Below are 21,432 nucleotides of genomic sequence, written 5' to 3'. Positions count from 1 at the left end.
ACCAGCTCCTTGGCCGGCAGGCCATGCCTTGGACTAGCCGGTCCCACACCTCATGATTCCTTCATTATTTTATAATTTTATTCCTTCATCTCATGAAGATTTACGGTTTCAGCAAAATCTCTGATTTCTTCATATTTTCTCAAAATGTTGCTTAAACGCACACCGGAAAATTCGAAACTCTCAGGGCCGAGACACGAACATTATGGTGATGCGGGCATGTCTCCTTGACCGACCAAGGCCGGCCCTGAGGCTTGCAAATAGCCGGTTGATTATGATTTTTTTATGGGTTGTAGTAAATAGGATTCGTTTCAGACTTGTGAAGGAAATGGAATTTTTAGATTTAATAAAATTATATATACAAAAATATTAACAATGGGTGAGAGGTACTAGGACTAAGGATTTGGATGAATTCACTACACAAGGTTCATTCATATATTCTTTGACAATTAAAACTCAATAAAATTAACATGGACTCTGATTTTGCCAAGATAGATTCTTAAAACATTGATTGTAAATCCTAAGCATGATGTATCAAAACACCTAAGCTAAGCATACAACATCAAATTAAATAACAAACAATTAATTCAAATCATATTTTAATTTTAAATTAATGCAAAAGTCATAAAAAAGAATAAAATAAATTTACCTGTGTATGAAATTCACCCTCCTCCGTCGTCCCAGTGTTGGGTTTAGCTCATCATGATAAAAACACGCTCAAAATATTTATTTATTGCTCAAATGGTGTTTACAATGAAAAGAAGAAGAGAAAATGGTGTAAATCGGGTGTTTGCAACGTTTATAATCGTTGCGTAATCCGTTACAAAGAACGATACATATGAAATGTTGTAGTCTTTGGGAAACTACGACCCACACTCCACTGTCGAAGTCCTTGTTGAAGAACGACAGTCACTTACAGTCTATTGTTCTTCGTGTTCATCTTCATGCAGCAGCAGAAACAGAGTTTTGTTAAACTCTGATTTCGTCTTCTCTAGCTCTCCCTAGCTCCAAAACTCTCGACCCCTCTTCTATGAGTCCCCAAAACTCTATATATACTCCACAGGATCAAGAAGTCTCGCTATAACTCGAGATAATTCTCACTTAACTCGGTTTGATGAAAAAATATTCTGGGAATATTTTCTTCCCTGATTTAGCTTCTCACGCGTAGATTTCCATCCTGGTCACTCTAGAAATGTTTACACACGACCCACAATGTTGCTAGAGCCCTCATGCATGAGCATAACAAGCTCAAATCTTCTCCAATCCCGTGTCCAACCCGTGTTTCCCTGTTTTGCATTCCGTGAATTATCCAGCTAATTCTGGCCAAATTTGATCGAACCAAAAGCCCAAAACGTGTTTGCTAGGACATATCACAACTTCCTACCAAAAATCAGCCATTGAATCGCCCTAGAACACGTTCAAAAATTCCAACAAAACATCTGCCAGTTGATAGTATTTTTTTCCCGCCAATTTTTGGTTTTTGAATTTGGGAAGAAGATGTCCTCCCCCCTAACCAGAACTTGGGTGCGAATAGCAGCTGCCTTTGGGGTGACCTGGGGTGCCCCTTAGTAATTGAGGTGCCCCTTATCCAACGGTGAGAGTCCGAATAACACGTGTCCTCCGGGGTTTTTACCAACTTTTCGAGCCGAATTTTCCAAAAAATGTTTATTTTCCAAAGGTGCCTACAAACACATAAAACACCAAAATTAGTACAAACTCGAGTGCCAACAATATATAGTATTGAGATCAAATTAAACAAAAAAATGTGTCTATCAAATACCCCCAAACTTATTATTTGCTAGTCCTCGAGCAAAATTTATTTTTGAAAAGATAAAAAGACTACACTTAGCACGTGCAGCAGGCCGTTAAACCGCTAGGTGGCCCTAGCGGCGAAGTGTTGTCTCCGGAGGGTTTACCAGAGGTGTACCCACAAAACCTTTTCTGCTAATTGGTCACAAGTATCCAAAGAGCTATGAGGACATACATATTCTCAACCTATCTCCAAGTAAGTAGAATGCCAGAGAAATTAAAGGTGTCAGCTCTAAAGCTGACTGAAGAAAAGGGGAGACACATCCACACCACTGCTAGATAAAGAGATATCCGCTACACATCTAGATAAACATTGTAAGATGCGTCCGCTGCTTTACAGCTGGATAATATTAGGAGAGAGATAAAAATGAGAGGGACATCTTCTACACAGCTGGACTAATTAGGTGTGATGAGTTAAACCAGTGCTAGAAAGATTTTTTGCCAGATTGAAAGCAGACTAACAAAGAACCAAAATGCATCTTTCTTCGACTCTCTTACAGTGCTCAGCAGAAACAACGCCTTCTTCGGTATTCAACTGTTGATGATAAACTCTCGAACCTCATAGAACCTTGACAATTAACTTGTTCTCTTCGATTTCTTGCTTGACTTATAAATTTCTTCTTCCCTATGGCCTTATTGAACAAAAACAACGTAATGATGTTTCATTTTTCTTTTTTTTCATTTTTCATTTTTTTTTTTGAAAACAAAATATTACAAGACAAAAATTTACATGGCCATGAGAGAAGGACTTTCAAAACTTGGATCTTCGCAACTTGTGATGTCTTGGTATCATGGATTCTAACAACTTATATCATTTGCTCTTATAACTTCAAATTTGATTTTTGAATTATTCTCTTCTATTATTGCTTCTAAACCTAAAACGTCTTCAACTTTCTTCATAGATTTTGATGTCGCTCCGCTTGTTGATGATGATAAGTTTCTACTGAGAGAGAGTCGCAATCCAGTAACTAAGACTACATTGTGAGATTGCTTTGTCTTTCTGGAATTTCCCTGACCTAATTGCCTTTCCATCATGTATGGTTAGGTCCATCACGGTTACCCTCTAAAAGGAACAAGTTCTCTCCTGAATTTCAAGGATCTCAATGTCTTTTTCTCTAATGTCTCAATAAGTTGTTATCTCTAGCATTCCAATTTCTATCTTTTCGGTGAGAAACAGTATGTAAACTTCGCTAACCGGATACCATGTGACGCTAGAAGTTTCAAAAGTGCAACTAAAAAGTTTCTCCCATACCCCCAAACTTAAATCTAACATTGTCCTCAATGTTCTAAAGATAAAATTAAAAGCATAGGAACAAGGAGAAACTTTTACCATTTGAAGCAAAAGAGTTAAGGAAAGATATTACCGTGTCGCATGAGATTGGGTTACCTCCCAAGAAGTGCTCAGTTTAAAGTCTTCAGCCATACATCGGAAGGAATTAGTCACCTCATAGAATCAAAAAGTAACAGCCGAAATAACTGTGGGTCTTCAAAACCAAAAATAGATGACCAAAGGAAACTACAATAACCCAAGAAAGTGAACAAGGATAGCATGCCCTTATCTAGTTTCCTGATTAAGATATTTATATCTAGTTGTGGTTCAGGTTCAGGTTCTAAGAAAGGGTCTAAATAAAATATTTTCATTGGTTGCGTTTCTTCATAGGTGGGATCCGAATCATTAGGTCCTAGAGTCTGGAAAAACTCAAATATGATCTTAGAAGCACAATAACAAACTAAATAACTGAGGATCCTCTAAGTCAATAAGATTTGACTTCCAAAATTGACCAAAATGAGAGTAGTGGTCACTCTTAAGCAAATGTGTCGATTCTAATTTCCTAAAGCATTTAGGTTTAGTCTCACAGCTTAATATTTGACACATTTGAAATATAAACGTTCCCACATTTGGAAGAAAACTATTTGTTGGTGGGAAAACAAAGTCAATCTTGGTATCATAGCCTGGGTCAACCACATCAACCAGAGGATGGGTTTCTAACAACTGAGCTTCTCTTTGGACATCATTAGGTTCAGGAAAAAGTATACGAAGATAATCTTGTAAGATGGTTGAGGCACAAATGTCAAGTCCTACACGAGGGAACTTTTTAAGAGTTAAAGCACACGGAGAATGATAATCACCCCCAAACTTAGAGTTTTCTGTGTCTCTATAAAGACTAGTCACAACTTCCTTAATTTCTAGGTCATCGGATTCCCGAAAATGGTCAATTGATTCTTCTAAGTCGGGTTCATCCTCACTCATCTCTACGGATATATCTTCTTCATATAATACTATTGTTTCTAAGTCGCTAGACTCTAAAACAGCATTTTCGGAATAAACCCGTTCCTCTAAACCACTATCGGCTTCGTAACCAAAAGGAAAAACTACATCGTCTAAAACGGTGGTATCCCTAATCAAATCCTCGTCCTTTTGAATAGGTGAATAATCATAAAAATTATTTGGATTTGAACTAGAAATAATATAATCATTATAAAGCTCAATTGGATTAATAGATTCCTGATTACTATGCCTACATATTTCAGATTCTTCATTACTACTATCCTCATCATCATAATAGTACAAAGATGATTGAACCTTATCTAAATAAGTAGTGTCTTTTATTCTAGCCTCGTCCTCTAAATTAGGCAAATATTCACTATTGATATCAAGGGTAGAATTAGAATCCCTATTTTGGAAATTTAGATTATTTCGAGCAGCATTAGCCAACTGTTCATTTTATGCCTCTAGACGTGCCTGAATTTCACTGAGCATAACACTTATACGTTTACCACTCTCGTTTATCATCTCAGAATATCGTGTACACTCTTCTTTTGAACTATTCATTTCAACTAAACGTTTATACGTCCTTTCAATCCGTTGTTAGGTCTCTTCTAGAGATGGAACAGGTTCAGAAATATCATAATCAGGACTAGTTTCCAAAAACGAGTAACCAGTACTACAGTGTTCCTGATTTTCTTGCTCGTAAGACCGATTCGCGTGTGGATAGTAATTGGGCTCACCATGGTATGAACCATAACCTTGAAAAGATTGGCGTTCCCAACTACTATTCCCACCATGGTCATAAAAATGATGATGTCCATATTCAAATTCAGATCGATACTCATTGTATTGGCTTCTGTCATACCAGTTCGACATTCTTAATTGCAAGGGAATTCTACATAATCACAAACAAGTCTGACTCGACCAAATCAAACCTACTGATTTCTAGCAAACAAAAGGCATGATGGCTCCACTTAGATTGTTTCTAGACCAGCTTCTAATCCTTCGAAAGGGAATTCTTTACAATTTAAGCAAACCCCTCTGGAATCAATCCGAGTCAAAGTAAGTTGAATTGAGGCGAGGGAAGCTCAGTGGAGCTTTGATACCCAAGGCCTCACCGTTATCACAAGGAGACGCAGTCACGCATTCAACTCACAGAAACCATCATGAACTTCGAAGTATGCTAAAAGAGTAACCAATATTTTTCGAACGACTTTCCTACTAAGCTCGTTACCCTATCGGTATCGTTCTAATCAAATTTTAAGCTTGGGTTCGCGTTAGGTTTCGTTTATCTAAGGCGGGCAAGAAGGGAACGGTGATGAAATCCGAACCCTTATCTTATATGGCCAGTTCTTGCCCTTTACTAGGAAATTAAAGCAGCCGGTTTAGTCCTCAACATATAATCACCTTAAGGCAGACAGTAAACCCGCTGACAGTAGATTCGCGGGTGTTTAGAAGTTTACCTCCCGTACTAGACGGGCGAAGAACCGCTATAGTCGACTCGGGCCACTGACTCCGGTGTCAGTGTGCCAACCCGAGGGGCCGAGACGAAATTGTAATCGTCGTCCTTCCCTGCGAACAGTTTATATTTAAATTTTTTTTTATATAACCCTTCCGTTGGGTTTAAAATTAAAATAAATTGTCCAAAGTCCAGTCCAATGAAAAAAAATACAAAAAATAATAATAATAATTACAAAAAAAAATATGAAAAGTCTCTTAAAAAAAAATTCTCTCTTTTTTTTTTCTCTCTTTTTTCTTTATTTTTTTGCTTTGTCTTTTTTCCTTCTCTTTTAGCTTTAAGCTTTGATTCCAAGGTCTTTAGTATCCAACTTCAAACCTGTAATACAAAGACACAACCAAAGAGACGTAAAAAGAACAAATGGAATAATAAAAAATAATAAAAACCTAAAAATTCTACCTAAGCACAAATCCGCGTCGGCGGCGCCAAAATGATTAATATTTTTGATTGTGATTGTAGTAAATAGGATTCGTTTCAGACTTGTGAAGGAAATGGAATTTTTAGATTTAATAAAAATATATATACAAAAATATTAACAATGGACGAGAGGTACTGGGACTAAGGATTTGGCTGAATTCACTACACAAGGTTCATTCATATATTCTTTGACAATTAAAACTCAATAAAATTAACATGGACTCTGATTTTGCCAAGATAGATTCTTAAAACATTGATTGTAAATCCTAAGCATGGTGTATCAAAACACCTAAGCTAAGCATACATCATCAAATTAAATAACAACCAATTGATTCAAATCATATTTCAATTTTAAATTAATGCAAAAGTCATAAAAAAGAATAAAATAAATTTACCCGTGTATGAAATTCACCCTCCTCCGTCGTCCCAGTGTTGGGTTTAGCTCATCATGATAAAAACTCGCTCAAAATATTTATTTATTGCTCAAATGGTGTTTACAATGAAAAGAAGAAGAGAAAATTGTGTAAATCGGGTGTTTGCAACGTTTATAATCGTTGCATAATCCGTTACAAAGAACGATACATATGAAATGTTGTAGTCTTTGGGAAACTACGACCCACACTCCACTGTCGTTATCCTTGTTGAAGAACGACAGTCTCTTACAGTCTATTGTTCTTCGTGTTCATCTTCATGCAGCAGCAGAAACAGAGTTTTGTTAAACTCTGATTTCGTCTTCTCTAGCTCTCCCTAGCTCCCAAAACTCTCGACCCCTCTTCTATGAGTCCCCAACACTCTATATATACTCCACAGAATCAAGAAGTCTCGCTATAACTCGAGATAATTCTCTCTTAACTCGGTTTGATGAAAAAATATTCTGGGAATATTTTCTTCCCTGATTTAGCTTCTCACGCGTAGATTTCCATCCTGGTCACTCTATAAATGTTTACACACGACCCACAATGTTGCTAGAGCCCTCATGCATGAGCAGAACACGCTCAAATCTTCTCCAATCCCGTGTCCACCCGTGTTTCCCTGTTTTTCATTCCGTGAATTATCCAGCTAATTCTGGCCAAATTTGATCGAATCAAAAGCCCAAAACGTGTTTGCTAGGACATATCCCAACTTCCTACCAAAAATCAGCCATTGAATCGCCCTAGAACACGTTCAAAAATTCCAACAAAACATCTGCCAGTTGATAGTATTTTTTTCCCGCCAATTTTTGGTTTTTGAATTTGGGAAGAAGATGTCATCCCCCTAACCAGAACTGGGGTGCGAATAGCAGCTGCCTTTGGGGTGACCTGGGGTGCCCCTTAGTAATTGAGGTGTCCCTTATCCAACGGTGAGAGTCCGGATAACACGTGTCCTCCGGGGCTTTTACCAACTTTTCGAGCCGAATTTTCCAAAAAATGTTTATTATCCAAAGGTGCCTACAAACACATAAAACACCAAAATTAGTACAAACTCGAGTGCCAGCAATAAATAGTATTGAGATCAAATTAAACACAAAAATGTGTCTATCACCGGTCCCACGTGTTTTAATAATTTTGTCCTAATTTGCTCAATTGCTCATACTGGGTCCAAACTCTTCCCAAACAGCTGGGAGTTTTTGAAAACGACCATCATCTGGTCCTATGACCACCAAAGGCCAATCATAGGACCATCATCTGGTTCTATGATCCCTTGATCGGTCCCTCATCTCTCCATAATAAGGTTCTACTACCTGATACTCACACGAGCACTATTTGAAAAATGATTAAACCAGCATTTAATCATCCTTTCACCAACTGATCTTCAAGAGACTTTGGTATTTTGCTCGCTTGAGCATCTGGGCGTTATATGGTCGGTTCACCATCCCCTGTAGCCAGTCCCTACTTAATTTTCATGAATGATTTTCAATAAATCATCAATTTATCATCAATTCGGCAATTGATCAAAATTAGGGTTTCGAATCCAGAGCTTTGCAAAACATAATTTTGAGCAGATTCAAACGCTAATAATTTTACGTTGATCCCGTGATCAACACTTTAATAATTATGCTCGGCTCAGATGTCATCATCTTAAATTGAAGTTTGCTCGAACGAGCAATATTTTCTCAGACGAGAAATATTTGCTAATATTTGTTCAACTATAAATATTCGACGATGTCAACAATTCATTAAACGAGCAACATTTGCTCATACGAGCAATATTTGTTCAAATCATGAATAGTGGCTCGACTGTCAATATTCAATAACTCATGCGAGCAGCATTTGCTCATATAAGCAACATTTGCTCATACGAGCAATATTTGCTCAGACCATGAATATTGGTTCAACTATCAATATTTGCTCAGATGAGCAATACTTGCTCAGTCCATGAATACCGACTATTAATGTTCAACAGTTTATCAAACGATCAACATTTGCTCGTACGAGCAATATTTGCTCACCTTAGCAATCATCGTAATTATATCTTCGTCTCAACAGACATGTTCAATTCATGAGTCTCAAAACATTTACAAATTACGTTCATCTCAGCAATAAAAGAACTCATCGTCCCATAAAGTCAGCAACTGACTAACTAAATACATGTCTGCCTCGCAAACTCCACATTCACGAGACATCAATCGTGTCACATGGGGGATATTAACTAGGGTTTTGGTATGAAGTCTATGGAATGTGTGTTCATACACATGATGAGAATGTGAGCAAGTCGTGCAATCATTTGGAGGAGTTAGCAAAGTAGTTGGTGGAAAGTTAACCAAGTCTCCGCACGATGAGAAACTGGTTTCAACACGACTTTCCACTTCCCCACTCTTTGGCTCCCGCAACTTTCACACTTCATGGGATCATGGTGTTTTCAATTCAGAAATATATAAGTCTCTGAATCCTGATTGAAAAGACAAGAATTTCTCGACAAGTTCATATAGACAATATTTCTTCTACATGAACTCATCGTCTGAGCAATCACTCTCAACTGAGTAAATTCAATCATTCGCAACTTTCTTACGCAGAATACACAACACACCTACAATCTCGATCACCATTGATCTCACACATTTCTCAGCTTCCCTCCTACAGATCAACCCATCCTCTCTTGTGACCGAATTGACTCTGGAACGGCCATTGTCTTGGTTTAGGCCGGAGTCCTACATATTGATCTCTCGAACTTAAAGCACTCCCTTCTTGCAGTGCATCTGTGTGAGGTTGAGCATTTGCTCGGTTCAAGGAGTCTCCACACGGTCATCTCCTCAATTCCGTAAAAACCAGCAAATCGTTTTTCCCCATATACATGCGGTTATCATACCTTCATATGATGAAGAGTTGGAACAAGTAAATTCTTTGTTTCCAAATAAAAGGCCAAGGTACGATCCATACTCCAATACTTACAATCCCGGTTGGAAGGATCACCCTAACTTTAGTTATGCCAACAAGCAAGCGGCGGCTCCTAATCCATATGTGCAACAAGGTGGTTTCCAACAATCAAGCTTCCAACCTCAACAACAATTTCAACCACAACAAGTCAAGGAGCGTGATTCTTATAGTGATGACAAGCTCAATGCGTTAATGCAAGGCATGCAAGGTCTTACTTCTATGTTACAACAAAGCCAACAAAAGACCGATTCGGCTATCAAGGCTTTGGAAATTCAAGTGGGTCAATTGGCGACGGATGTGAACCTATCGAAAGCTCAATCATCCATAAAGCTTCATTCGCAACTATTTGTGAATCCAAGAGAGAGTGTTAATGCGATTTGCTTGAGGAGTGGAAAACAAGTGGAGAACCCAAATCAACAAGATGAGGTGCATGAAGAGTTAGTCGAAGACAAAGAGGAAACCACACCAAAGGAGAATTCCAAGGAACCGATTCCTACTTTCACCACTCCATCCCCGTTTCCTAGCCGATTTTCTAAGTCGAAGAAATAGTTGGAATACAAGGATATCTGGGACATCCTTAAGAAAGTACAAATCAATATTCCACTCATTGAAGCTATTCGACAAATTCCTCATTGTGAAAAGTTCTTAAAGGAGTTGTGCATGAAGAATAAAAGATTGAAAGGGAATGAAGTCATGATTGTGGGGGAGAATGCTTCGGCATTCATTCTCAAGAAACTCCCACCTAAATTAAAGGACCCCGGTAGTTTCACCATACCTTGCACAATTGGTAAAACAAGGTTTACTCGAGCTTTGCTAGATTTGGGAGCATCAATTAATGTTATACCTTCCTCGATTTATGATTCTTCAAATCTTGGTCCTTTTAAGGAGACTGGAGTAGTTCCTGAACTTGCTAACCGATCTACGGGATTGTTGAGAATGTTTTGGTGCAGGTTAATGAGCTTGTATTCCTGGCCGATTTCTATGTCTTAGACATGAATGATAAGAACTCTCCGAAGTCTACACCTTTTCTATTGAGTAGACCATTCTTAAGCACTGCCGGAACGAAGATTGATATCCAAAATGGCACCTTAACTATGGAGTTTGATGGTACAGTCATCCACTTCAATATCTTTGAGACAATGAGATACCCAAGTGATGTGAAGTTATGTATTCCCGTTAAAGAGATTGATGCGGGCTAATGAATGTGAAGCAAGAGCTAAGTCGGGCAGTCGACTTTAAAACAAGCGCTTAATGGGAGGCAACCCATAGGTTTTGTATTTCTTATCATTTTGTTTTTTATTTTTGTTTATTTATTTTTCTTGTTCCATATCATGTTAAGATTTCCTACCTTGACTTTGCTAGGAGGAGTCAATTACATTGAGGACAATGTAAGGTTTAAGTGTGGGGGAGTGGTTAAGCATTTTCCAAAAAAAAAAACAAAAAAATTGCATGAAACCTCTGACCGACATAACTGAACTTGGAAGTGTTAGGGAACTACGTTCGGATTTCTTACTTGTTAGAGTGTTGAATAATGGATTTAATCATGCCGGTGATGCAAATGAGGAGCAGGGAGAAATGCATTATTAGAGTTGGTGATCAATCATTAGTGGGGACTACCTGTATTTATATCATTGAGGCACCGACCAAAAAATCTTTGTAGATGACTGGAAAACTTTGTTTTGAGTGTGTGTCACTGTACGTTAATTTCGGGTAGAATGGTGAGCTACCCAACCTCTCACCAATAGAAGCATTACTCTTTGATCTCTTGAGTGCTAATTTTATCAATCATGAGGGTGACGTCTATAGATGAAAGCCTCCTTCTTGTAGTTCGATTTGCAGTTAACACTATTCTCTCGACAAGAGAGCGACATCAAAATCTACAAGGAAAGTTGAAGACGTTCAAGGTTTATAAGCAACGGAACAAGAAAAAGAGCAAATTTCATATTCAAGTAAAGCAACATACAATGAGCATAATTATACATACAAGTTAAAGACTTATTAACAATAGCAAAGAAAATCAAAAGGTGATAATTATTGAAGTTTATGATTTCGAGACGATACAAGTTGTGAAGAATCAAGCGGTAAAGTACTTTTCCCACGGCCATGGTTTGTTTTATTTCACTTTGTTTTGTTTTGTCTCTAAAAAAAAAGAAGTAAAATGAAGAAAAAAATTGAACGAAAAAAGAAAAGAAAATGATGACAAGATAATTTTTTTTATTATTTTTGGTTTTATTTATTAATAAGCCGTGGGGAAGGAAAAATATATTAAGAACTTTCAAGCGACAAGGATTTTGAGGAAGAGAGTTACAAATTGTCAAGGAATTACGAAGTGCAAGTGTTTATCATCATAGTTGAAGCCGAAGACGAAGACCAAGAAGATGAAGACGAGCAGCGAAGACGTTTTTATTGGATACCGTGATAGTGGTGTTATCATCATTGCAATCGGATGTGAAGGTGAGTAAGTAATCTCATCCTCGATAATAGTGGTTGATTTCCTTTCTTAGAGATCGTCCGAAAAATGGTTTTTCAAAATGTTAAAAGATGTGGGTTTTTAAAATATTTCGGAAGTTGTCCTTCCACCATTCAACGTATTGCAGGATTTCTCTCTTCATTCCTACTTGCACACATGTGAGGACCATAAAAGTACGTCTTTTGAGTGCAATTTCATAAAACCCTTTTTGGTGAGACAGAAGTCGAAGCGAAATGCTTATTGGTCGCTTCTCAAACACGTGTTCTCTCATTATGTTGTGGTTTATTTCTCACTCAACATTTAAGAATGAGAATATGTTCTTTAGTATTTCTAACTTCTTATTACTAGCATGCAAAAACTCTATGTCCTCATAGCTCTTTGGATGCTTGGGACGCTAGAACGCTTTGAAGTTGTAAGTTTTAGTTTGATTTTCTCGAGGACTAGCAAAGTCTAAGTGTGGGGAAATTTGACAGGGTGTAGAATACATTGTATTTAATATCTATTGGTTATGCTTTCTTCGTTACTTTTCGTGTGGATTATGTATTTTACGAGTGTTTTTGAGTTATTAGGTACTATGGAGACGCACGGAGGAAAAGAAGAAGAAATCACCCAATTTGAGGAAAAAGGGTACAATTGTCATTGCATGGATGAACACAATTCGGTGCCGAGCCAGGATTAAGGGGTAACTCTGTTTTGGAGGAGTGTTAAACACAAATCAACTAAGGCTAAAGGGATGCCAGCTGGGTGGTTCTACAGTTGGGTGTCTAAATCCACCCCAATCTTTCCCAACCCTAAAATCAATCATCCTTCATTGTTTCAGCTGAGATTGAGGCGCAGGCACAGCCACTGAGAGATGAAATCGATAATGAAAGAGGAAGAGAGAAAAGCAGCGCAGCTGCTGGAGAAATTAATAAATTGAGATCGAGAAATTATAGCAGAGAAGATGTTGATCGAATCAAATGATGGTGCTGGTCACTGTAATTGATGAATCATAGATGGAGGTGATAAGAAGAATTTCTGGTGTTGTTAGGGTTAGATGAAGTCAGTAATGAATCGAGTAGATGGAGAGTATTTCATTGTTTGTTATGGACGTATAAAGATGGGTTCCTGTTAATTTCGAAATAGGATTGAATTTGGTTAAGACTTGATGGTTGCTGTTAAAGATCTGATGGATTTCAGAAATGAAGAATGGTTGTTTGGTGGGACTCGAAATACAAGGGAATCTGAAGCTGGTGAAATAGGTCAGTGGTTGAGTTGAGATGGGATCGTTGCTGCTGCCATGAGATTGTTGAATTAATGGGTTGGTAGCACTATTAAGAAGCAAGCAGATTGAATGGGTTCGATGCTGTTACCATGGTGATTGTCAAGGGACTGGAGGAATTGATGATGTTGTTGAAGTGATGGTTGATTGAGAAGAAACAGTAAAAGAAATTAATGCTTCTGCTCATGGGTGTTTGAAGGAATTGATACATGGGATCCTGAATGGTTGAATGGGTTGAGCTGATATATTGCATTAGATGTATGTTAGGATTAGGGCTGTCAATGGGTACCCATTACCCGGACCCGGAACCGGACCCGGCATATTTGGGTCCGGTTCCGGGTCCTAAAGTTGGACCCATTTGCTACTTAGGACCCGGCGGGTAATTACCCGATTGGACCCGAATTTAAACGGGTCCAAACGGGTAATACCCGTTGGGTACCCGCGGACCCGTTTATTCATTCTTTTATTCATATTTTTAGCAAAATTACAAGTATTTTTGCTAGTTTTAGCTTTGATATTTTACTCATTTAAATTTTTTCTCTTACATTTAACATTTATTTAGTACATTAATAAGAAATAATAATAAATTTTTATAAAAATTATTTAAATCCAAGCCAAAAAAAGAAATATATTAAGTTTTTGAGGTTTTTTAAATAGTTTTATTAAGACCCAATGGGTATCCGGAACCGACGGGTACCCAGGTATTTAAACGGGTCCGGTTCTGGGTCCACAAGTTTAGGATCCGGACCCGGAACCGTTAGGAACCGGACCCGATCATTATAAGTAGGGTACGGGTCCGGGTCTAGTGATACCCGGGAGGACCCGGACCCGTTGACACCCCTAGTTAGGATTGCTACAGGGAGAAGAAAATGGCCTGAAAATGTGGCCGGATTTGTCCTGAAACAGAGGAAACTGTGTCCTCTTTGGTGAGTCAACTCAATGACTCGGTACACCTCAGTGATCCAGGTTGAGTAAGACCGAGTAAGAATCTAACTCGGATGACTTCATCGTTGACTCCATTGACTGACGGAATACCATCTTGACCATTAACTCTGACGGTACCGTAACAGAATATTCTGTCGTCTGCAACAGTATCTCAGGTGTCCGGCAGTGAGCTTTCTCGCCGGATTCCGGTGGTACCAGGATTTCTCCGGCAACCCAATTTGTGAAGAATTTTCTAGACTCATCTAGACTCATGGGTTTGAGGAATTGGACTTGAATTTGGAAAGTGAAGATGGAAGATTTAAGAAAGGCAAGGACTTGGAAAGAAAACTTACAAAGGGAAAGGGATTTTATTCCTAAGAGGATTGCCAGCAAATGCCTATAAATAGAGAAGTTTTATACTTTTCTCTACACTTTTGGCACACCTCTACACAAACAACACTTCTATTTTCTTTATTCTTTGTGTGAACTCCTTAGCATGAGTAGCTAATTTTATTGGTTGAGGATGAATTCCTAGTTCTTGACATGTTTTGAGTTTTGTTTCAAATCTACTTTGACGTTTTCACATGATTATCGTTTGTTTTTACTAATATGAATGTTTATACATTCATGGTTGATTGATAGGTCGTTTAGGATGCATACTAAATTGATTTGTTAATTGATCTAAAGCTAGTGAAAGTTAGGGGATAAGTAATCGTTTCTTGACTCTTTACATAAGTGGAAAACACGAGACATTGCGGAGGGATTCTATGGAGCAATTGTGTGTAAAATCAACGTTAGCAAGTAGACCCTGATCTAAGAGTCTAACTACTAATATCAACCTAATAAATTCATGAATCTTAATGCGTTTAACTAAATTACATTTTGAGTGATCTACTGCTAGGTGGTTTGGTGAATAGAATCCAGTAGTCGAGAACTTCTGCATCCGGTGATACAAGGGATTTAGGGGTTTAACATTGATCTAGATGCTTTACCTATGGTTGGTGATAATCTGTGACTAATAAAAAGTGGAAAAGAACATAACTTGAATCACTATTTTGCAACGAAGAAGGATTCCTTGGTATTGTCTCTCTTATTGATTTTCCTTTATCTTTTAATTGATTTGTTTATTTATTTTGCTTTATAAAATCTAAAACCAAAACCCCCCTTTTGTGACATTATAAGACAACTAAAACCTCTTGCTCCTCATGGAAAAGAACTTAACTACCACCATATTACTTGTTAATTGAGTGGAAAAATATTCACTAATTTGTTGTGGTCACGACACACATCAGATAACAACCAAAATTGCAAATATTTTGAAGTTGTCCTCTTGTCTTAGCTGTAGAATCTCTTCCTCCAATAATACTGTTGGGATCATGATTCCTTTGAACCCAGAGGTGTCGTGGAGGGACACGTTCTTGTTCGTCAGGAGTAGCCTGATCAGCGCTCTTCTCCTTGTCACTAGAAATATCAGGGTCAGTGATAGTTGGGACAACTACAACTGAATCTGGGATTTCTTTGACTTTCTCAATTGTCTCAGTTGGAGGCAATTCAGCAGGAGGATTATCATGATGAAAATTACTAATATCATCGATGATAACATTAGAAGATTCCATCATGACCTGGGTTCTGGGATTAAATACTCGAAAACCACGGGTATCAGAAGCATAGCCAAGAAAGATACCTTCATCACTTTTGGTATCAAATTTCCCTCTCTGTTATCGATATTTTAGAATGTAGCACTTACTTCCGAACACTCTGAGATAGTGTAAGTTGGGTTTTCTTCCGTACCACAACTCATAAGGAGTGTTTAGGGTTTTAGACCGTAAGTAAACACGGTTGATCAAATAGCATGCTGTAAAAACAACTTATCCCCAAAAACTTAATGGTAGGTTTTTGTTATGGAGCATTACCTTGGCCATTTCCTGAATGTTCCTATTTTTTCTTTCTGCAACTCCATTAGCTTGAGGAGTAATGGGTGGTGAGTATTTTTGAATAATCCCCAGTTCGTCACAAAATTCAAACACCTTAGTGTCCTTGAATTCAGTTCCACGTTCGCTTCTAATTTTCTTTAGTTTGCGACCTTGTTCATTCTGGATTCTTTTAACAATAATCTTGAATTCATCAAGGGTTTCATTCTTATGAGACAGAAATGCAACCCAAGTGAACCTGGTGTACCATAACTAAAGCATACTTCTTACCAGCAACCGTGGGTTGTTGAATTGGTCCGAAGATATCCATATGAATTAAATCAAGTGGAGATTTAGTGAGAATATCTCAAGATAATTTATGGTGAAATTTCGTTTATTTACCCTTTTGACAGGCACCACATACACCTTCAATCTTTGCATTGATTTTGGGAACGCCTCTAACAAGTTCTTTGTTAATGATCTTAGGTAGAAGACGATAATTGTTGTGACCAAAACGCTCATGCCAAAGATGTGTAGATTCCACCTTAGTCAAATTGCAACAGTTGCTGAACTGAGTATCGAGAAGATAACAGTTGTTTTTACCACGAGTTCCTTGAAAAATTACTTTCCCAGTTTTGTCTACAATGTCGCATCCATTTGCATTGAATACAACTCGATGGCCTTTGTCACAAATTTGACTAATAGAAGAAGATTTGCAGTCATACCTTTTACGTATACTACATCATGGATTTCAGGTACGCCGGGTAGTTTGATCGTCCCCTTCTTGCTTATGTAGCAACAACTCCCATCTCCAAATGTTACTGGTCCACCTTCATAGTCGGCAGAAGAAACAAACCATGTAAGATCACCTGTCATATGTCTACTACATCCATTGTCAAGAAACCATTGAAAGGGTGATGTTTGATTTTAAGGCAAAAGCTCTCATCCTATTAGTACTTTTCTGTTTAAGGTTTCCTGATAGTTTTGTACGTCTTTTTAGAGAAGCAATAAGTTGTTTAGTTTTCTTATGAAGATTACTTGCAACTTTCAGACTCTTTTGGAAGGACATACAAGCATGTTGAAGGTGATTGGAGGAATCACAAAACGAACATGGGCCAACACCTTTAAGTTCGTCTGAGCGGTTCTGAGTCTTATCATCTTTCACAACATATGATAGTTATTTATCATCTGACTTACAACTGTTCTTCAGAGAAGAACAACTAGAGTTACTCAGATCCATGAAAGGAATTTTAAAAGATTTCAAATCCTTTAAGTATTGCAATTTCTGCAACAAGATCATAATTGATCTGGATTTGTTCATCCAACCTTTTTTGGAGAATAACCAGTTTATCAGAACTTCTTTTACGATTGGTTTTTAAACCTGGTGACGCGTTACTCGAGACTTTATCGTCCATAGAGTCAGATCGCTACAAGCACAGACTTGTAAGGTCTTTAAACGTATTTTCCTGCTCTGATACCAATTGAAAAAGAGGGGGTACAACAACCACACCCAATATTTCGCTTAGCAATCTGTATGGAAAAACTCCAATATACTTTCAAGAGAATCAACTAGACTCAATCTTAATAAATTATATCAAAGAGTTTTAATATCTCTATTTCACAATGTAATCAGCAAATCGAACAGATAGAAATCCGTGAGCTTGATTATTATGTGAAATAACTTGAACGGTACCAAAGACCAATGTTCAAGTGTCAATCAATGTAAATCAACAACCAAAGGTTGGATATTCTAATTGATTGATCTTTAACACACAACGTGTGATATTTCAATTATAAACATAAACAATGTAATGCGGAAATAGAAATAACACAGACACCAGAATTTTGTTAACGAGGAAACCGCAAATGCAGAAAAAAACTGGGACCTAGTCCATATTGAACACACACTATATTAAGCCGTTACAGACACTAACCTACTACAGACTAACTTCGGCCTGGACTGTATTTTAACCCCAATCAATCTCACACTGATCCAAGGTACAGTTGCGCTCCGTACGTCTCCGATCCCAGCAGGATACTACGCACTTGATTCCCTTAGATGATCTCACCCACAACTAAGAGTTGCTACGACCCAAAGTCGACGACTTTAATAAACAAATATGTACCACACATATAAGTCTACGGTAATAGATAAATATGTCTCCCACAAAAATACCTACAAGTTTTGTTCCGTCTTTTGATAAATCAAGGTGAACAGGAACCAATTGATAACCCGGACTTATATTCCCGAAGAACAGCCTAATATTATCAATCACCTCACAATAATCTTAATCGACGCGGCGAAAGAAGATATTGTGGAATCACAAACGATGAGACGAAGATGTTTGTAACTACTTTTATATCTTGCCTATCAGTGATATCAATCTCAAGCCAGTCTTTGCGATTGTACTCGTATGATAGAAACATCAAGATCATATCACACAACTACGATAAAGTGTTATCGGTCTGGCTTCACAATCCCAATGAAGTATTTAAGTTGTTAACCTGGTTTTAGAGAAGAAACCAAAGTTTAAAGGAGAATCGACTCTAGATTACACAACTAGTATCACACGTAAGGTATGGGGATTAGGTTTCCCAGTTGCTAGAGTTCTCCCTTATATAGTCTTTCAAATCAGGGTTTGCAATCAATGTTAGCTTGGTAACAAAGCATTCAATATTCACCGTTAGATGAAAAACCTGATTAGGTTCAAGCTAATATCTTTCAACTGTTAGATCGGAAACCTATCTTGTTACACACAAATGAAATGCACATTTCTAGATTTGTGTAACCGTACCCAAACATGTACATTTGTTGGTTCAATAATAGTTAACCAAATGGTTAGCCATATGAGAACTTTCATATCAACCATATTCTTCTTCACCATAACTAGTTCAAAATAACTCAAATGAACTAGTTGGGGAGTTGTTCAATTGCAAGGAAATCTTATGTAACTACACAAGACACAACTGAAGCAAAAACGATTTGATTCACTCGAATCGGTTCATGAACTTTATAGCCACGGTTTGCAATTGCATTCCTTAGTTTATATATATATATATAAGTTCAAAAACAATCGTCTTTAGATATAACCAACTCAAGTTCGCGGACTGGGTTCGCGGACTTAAGTTCTCGGAAGGAGTTCTCAAACTCCAGCAGATTTTCTCGGGTCGAGAACTTTCGCCAGTTCGCATATTAGGTTCGTGGACTGAGTTCACGGCTCTTGCTCCGGTTCTCTTGATCAAAAAAGTTCACAAACTTCGGTTCAAGTAATAAAGAATATACATATATGTGTTACCACAACAATGCTTATATCCATCATTGGTTATATAATCTAAACTCTCATTTCAATCATTGAAACATTCTTAGAGGGCGTTAAATAATTGTTATTCAAAAACCATTTTTCTTCAAAGCAATTTTCAAAGTGATTGAAACATAACATGACTTTCGTCACTAGGTAAAGATGAACTTGGATAAAGCGAAATCTTACCAACACATATTTCAAGAAATAGATAGGCGAGATAAACTCGACCAAAATAACAAATGTGTATAATCAAAGTCTATATAGAAAAACGACTTTGTCTCAAGATAGGGGATAAAGTAGATAGAATTTTGAGTGATAAGTTCAATTCTCCACATACCTTTTAGTCAATGAAGTTCCACCAGTTCCTTAAGTAGTTCTTCGTCTTGTATGATGATCCGCCATGGAGTTCTTGAGCTCAACTACACTATCTATCCTAGTCCGAGACTTAGCTATAGTAGAATAGAAATCAGGACTTAGAGCTTTGATCACTAACATTGACAAACATGCTTGAGATAGAAACGCATGCGAGTTCGACCGAGCAATCCTCTAACAGAGACATAAGTCGTATTACTATAGTTTTCGATTATGCACATTTGAGATTTCGAGCTGAGTTTAACTCGCTTACATATTTATCGAAATATGTATTAGTAAGCTTTCGCTTCAACCAATTTCATCTTATATTCTTGATGAAAGTCAAAAGATGATCATGTGAAAATCGCCGAGTAATATCTTACATGGTTTTCGTGATATAATCATTTGGTGTAGACTTAGAATGTTTCATTATGATTATTCAATAACTTGAAAATTGTTTTGATGCTAATAGTGTGTGAAAACAACTATTGTCATCCTCTAAGAAAGTTTCAATGATTGAAATAAGAGTTTAGAACAATTACCAACATTGTATTATAAACATGTGGTGCACTCTTGCATATATGTGATCCATGTCCGGGAACCATAGTATGCATACCCGTATGCGTACCTGTTGGTTTGAGAAGTCCGGGAACCTAAGTGCGCGTACCCGTATGCATACTGGCGTAGGTTTATGACCGGAAATTTCTGCTGGGTTTGGAGGTATGCGTACCCGTTCACATACTGGCGAAAACTAAACTTGGTCCGACTATTCAAGTATGCGTACCCGTTTGCATACTTGAGTGGTTAAAAATCTAAAATCGGTTGTGACATGAACAAATACATTTATATAATAAGGAATACATTCTTTGCAAACCGTGGCTACGATATTCATGAATTGAACCGATTTTGCTTCAATTGTGTTCTTGTATACTTCTATGATAATATAGCAATTGGACAACTCTTTAACTAGTTTCATTTGAATCATTTGAACTAGTTATGGTTAAGATGAATAAGGTTGATATGAGAGTGTTCATATAGCTAACCTTGGTTAACTACGGTTCATCCAACATGGTGTACACGTTTAGGTACGATTACATAAACCTAAATGAGGGTACATTTCATTTGTGTAAAACAAGATAAGTTCGATCTAACGGTTGAAATATATTAGATTGAATCTTATCATGATTTCATCTAACGGTGAATATTTAATGCTTTGTTACCAAGGTAACTTAGATTGCAAACCCTGATTTGAAAACTATATAAAGGAGAACTCTAGCAACTGGGAAACCTAATCCCCACACATTTTGTGTGATACTTGTTGCGACTAGAGTCGATTCTCCTATAACCTTAGGTTTTTCATGAAACCCTGTAAGTTAACGACTTGAAGACTTCGCTGGATTTGTGAAGCCAGACCCAACTATTTTCTCTATAGTTGCGTGTTCTGATTGAGTATTATCTTTGTTAAGATTTGCTTGATATTTATCTCCGATAGGTAAGATTAAAAGTAGTCTCAAACAACTTCATATCATCATTTGTGATTCCACAATATCTTGTTTCGTTAATAGACTAAGATTATTGTGAGGTGATTGATATTTCTAGGCCGTTCTTAGGGAATATAATTCCGGTGTATCGATTGGTTCATGTTCATCTTGATTTATCAAAAGACGGAACAAAACTCGTAGGTATTTCTGTGGGAGACAGATTTATCTATTCCAATAACTTTTCTGTGTGAGACAGATTTTTTTATTAAGTCTTCAACTTTGGGCCGTAGCAACTCTTGGTTGTGGGTGAGATCAGCAAGGGAATCAAGTGTGTAGAATCTTGTAGGGGTTCAGAGACATAAGAAGCAC

Source organism: Papaver somniferum, chromosome 4, assembly GCF_003573695.1.
Source record: "Papaver somniferum cultivar HN1 chromosome 4, ASM357369v1, whole genome shotgun sequence".
NCBI lineage: Eukaryota > Viridiplantae > Streptophyta > Magnoliopsida > Ranunculales > Papaveraceae > Papaver > Papaver somniferum.
Note: the sequence above shows the minus strand (reverse complement) of the source record.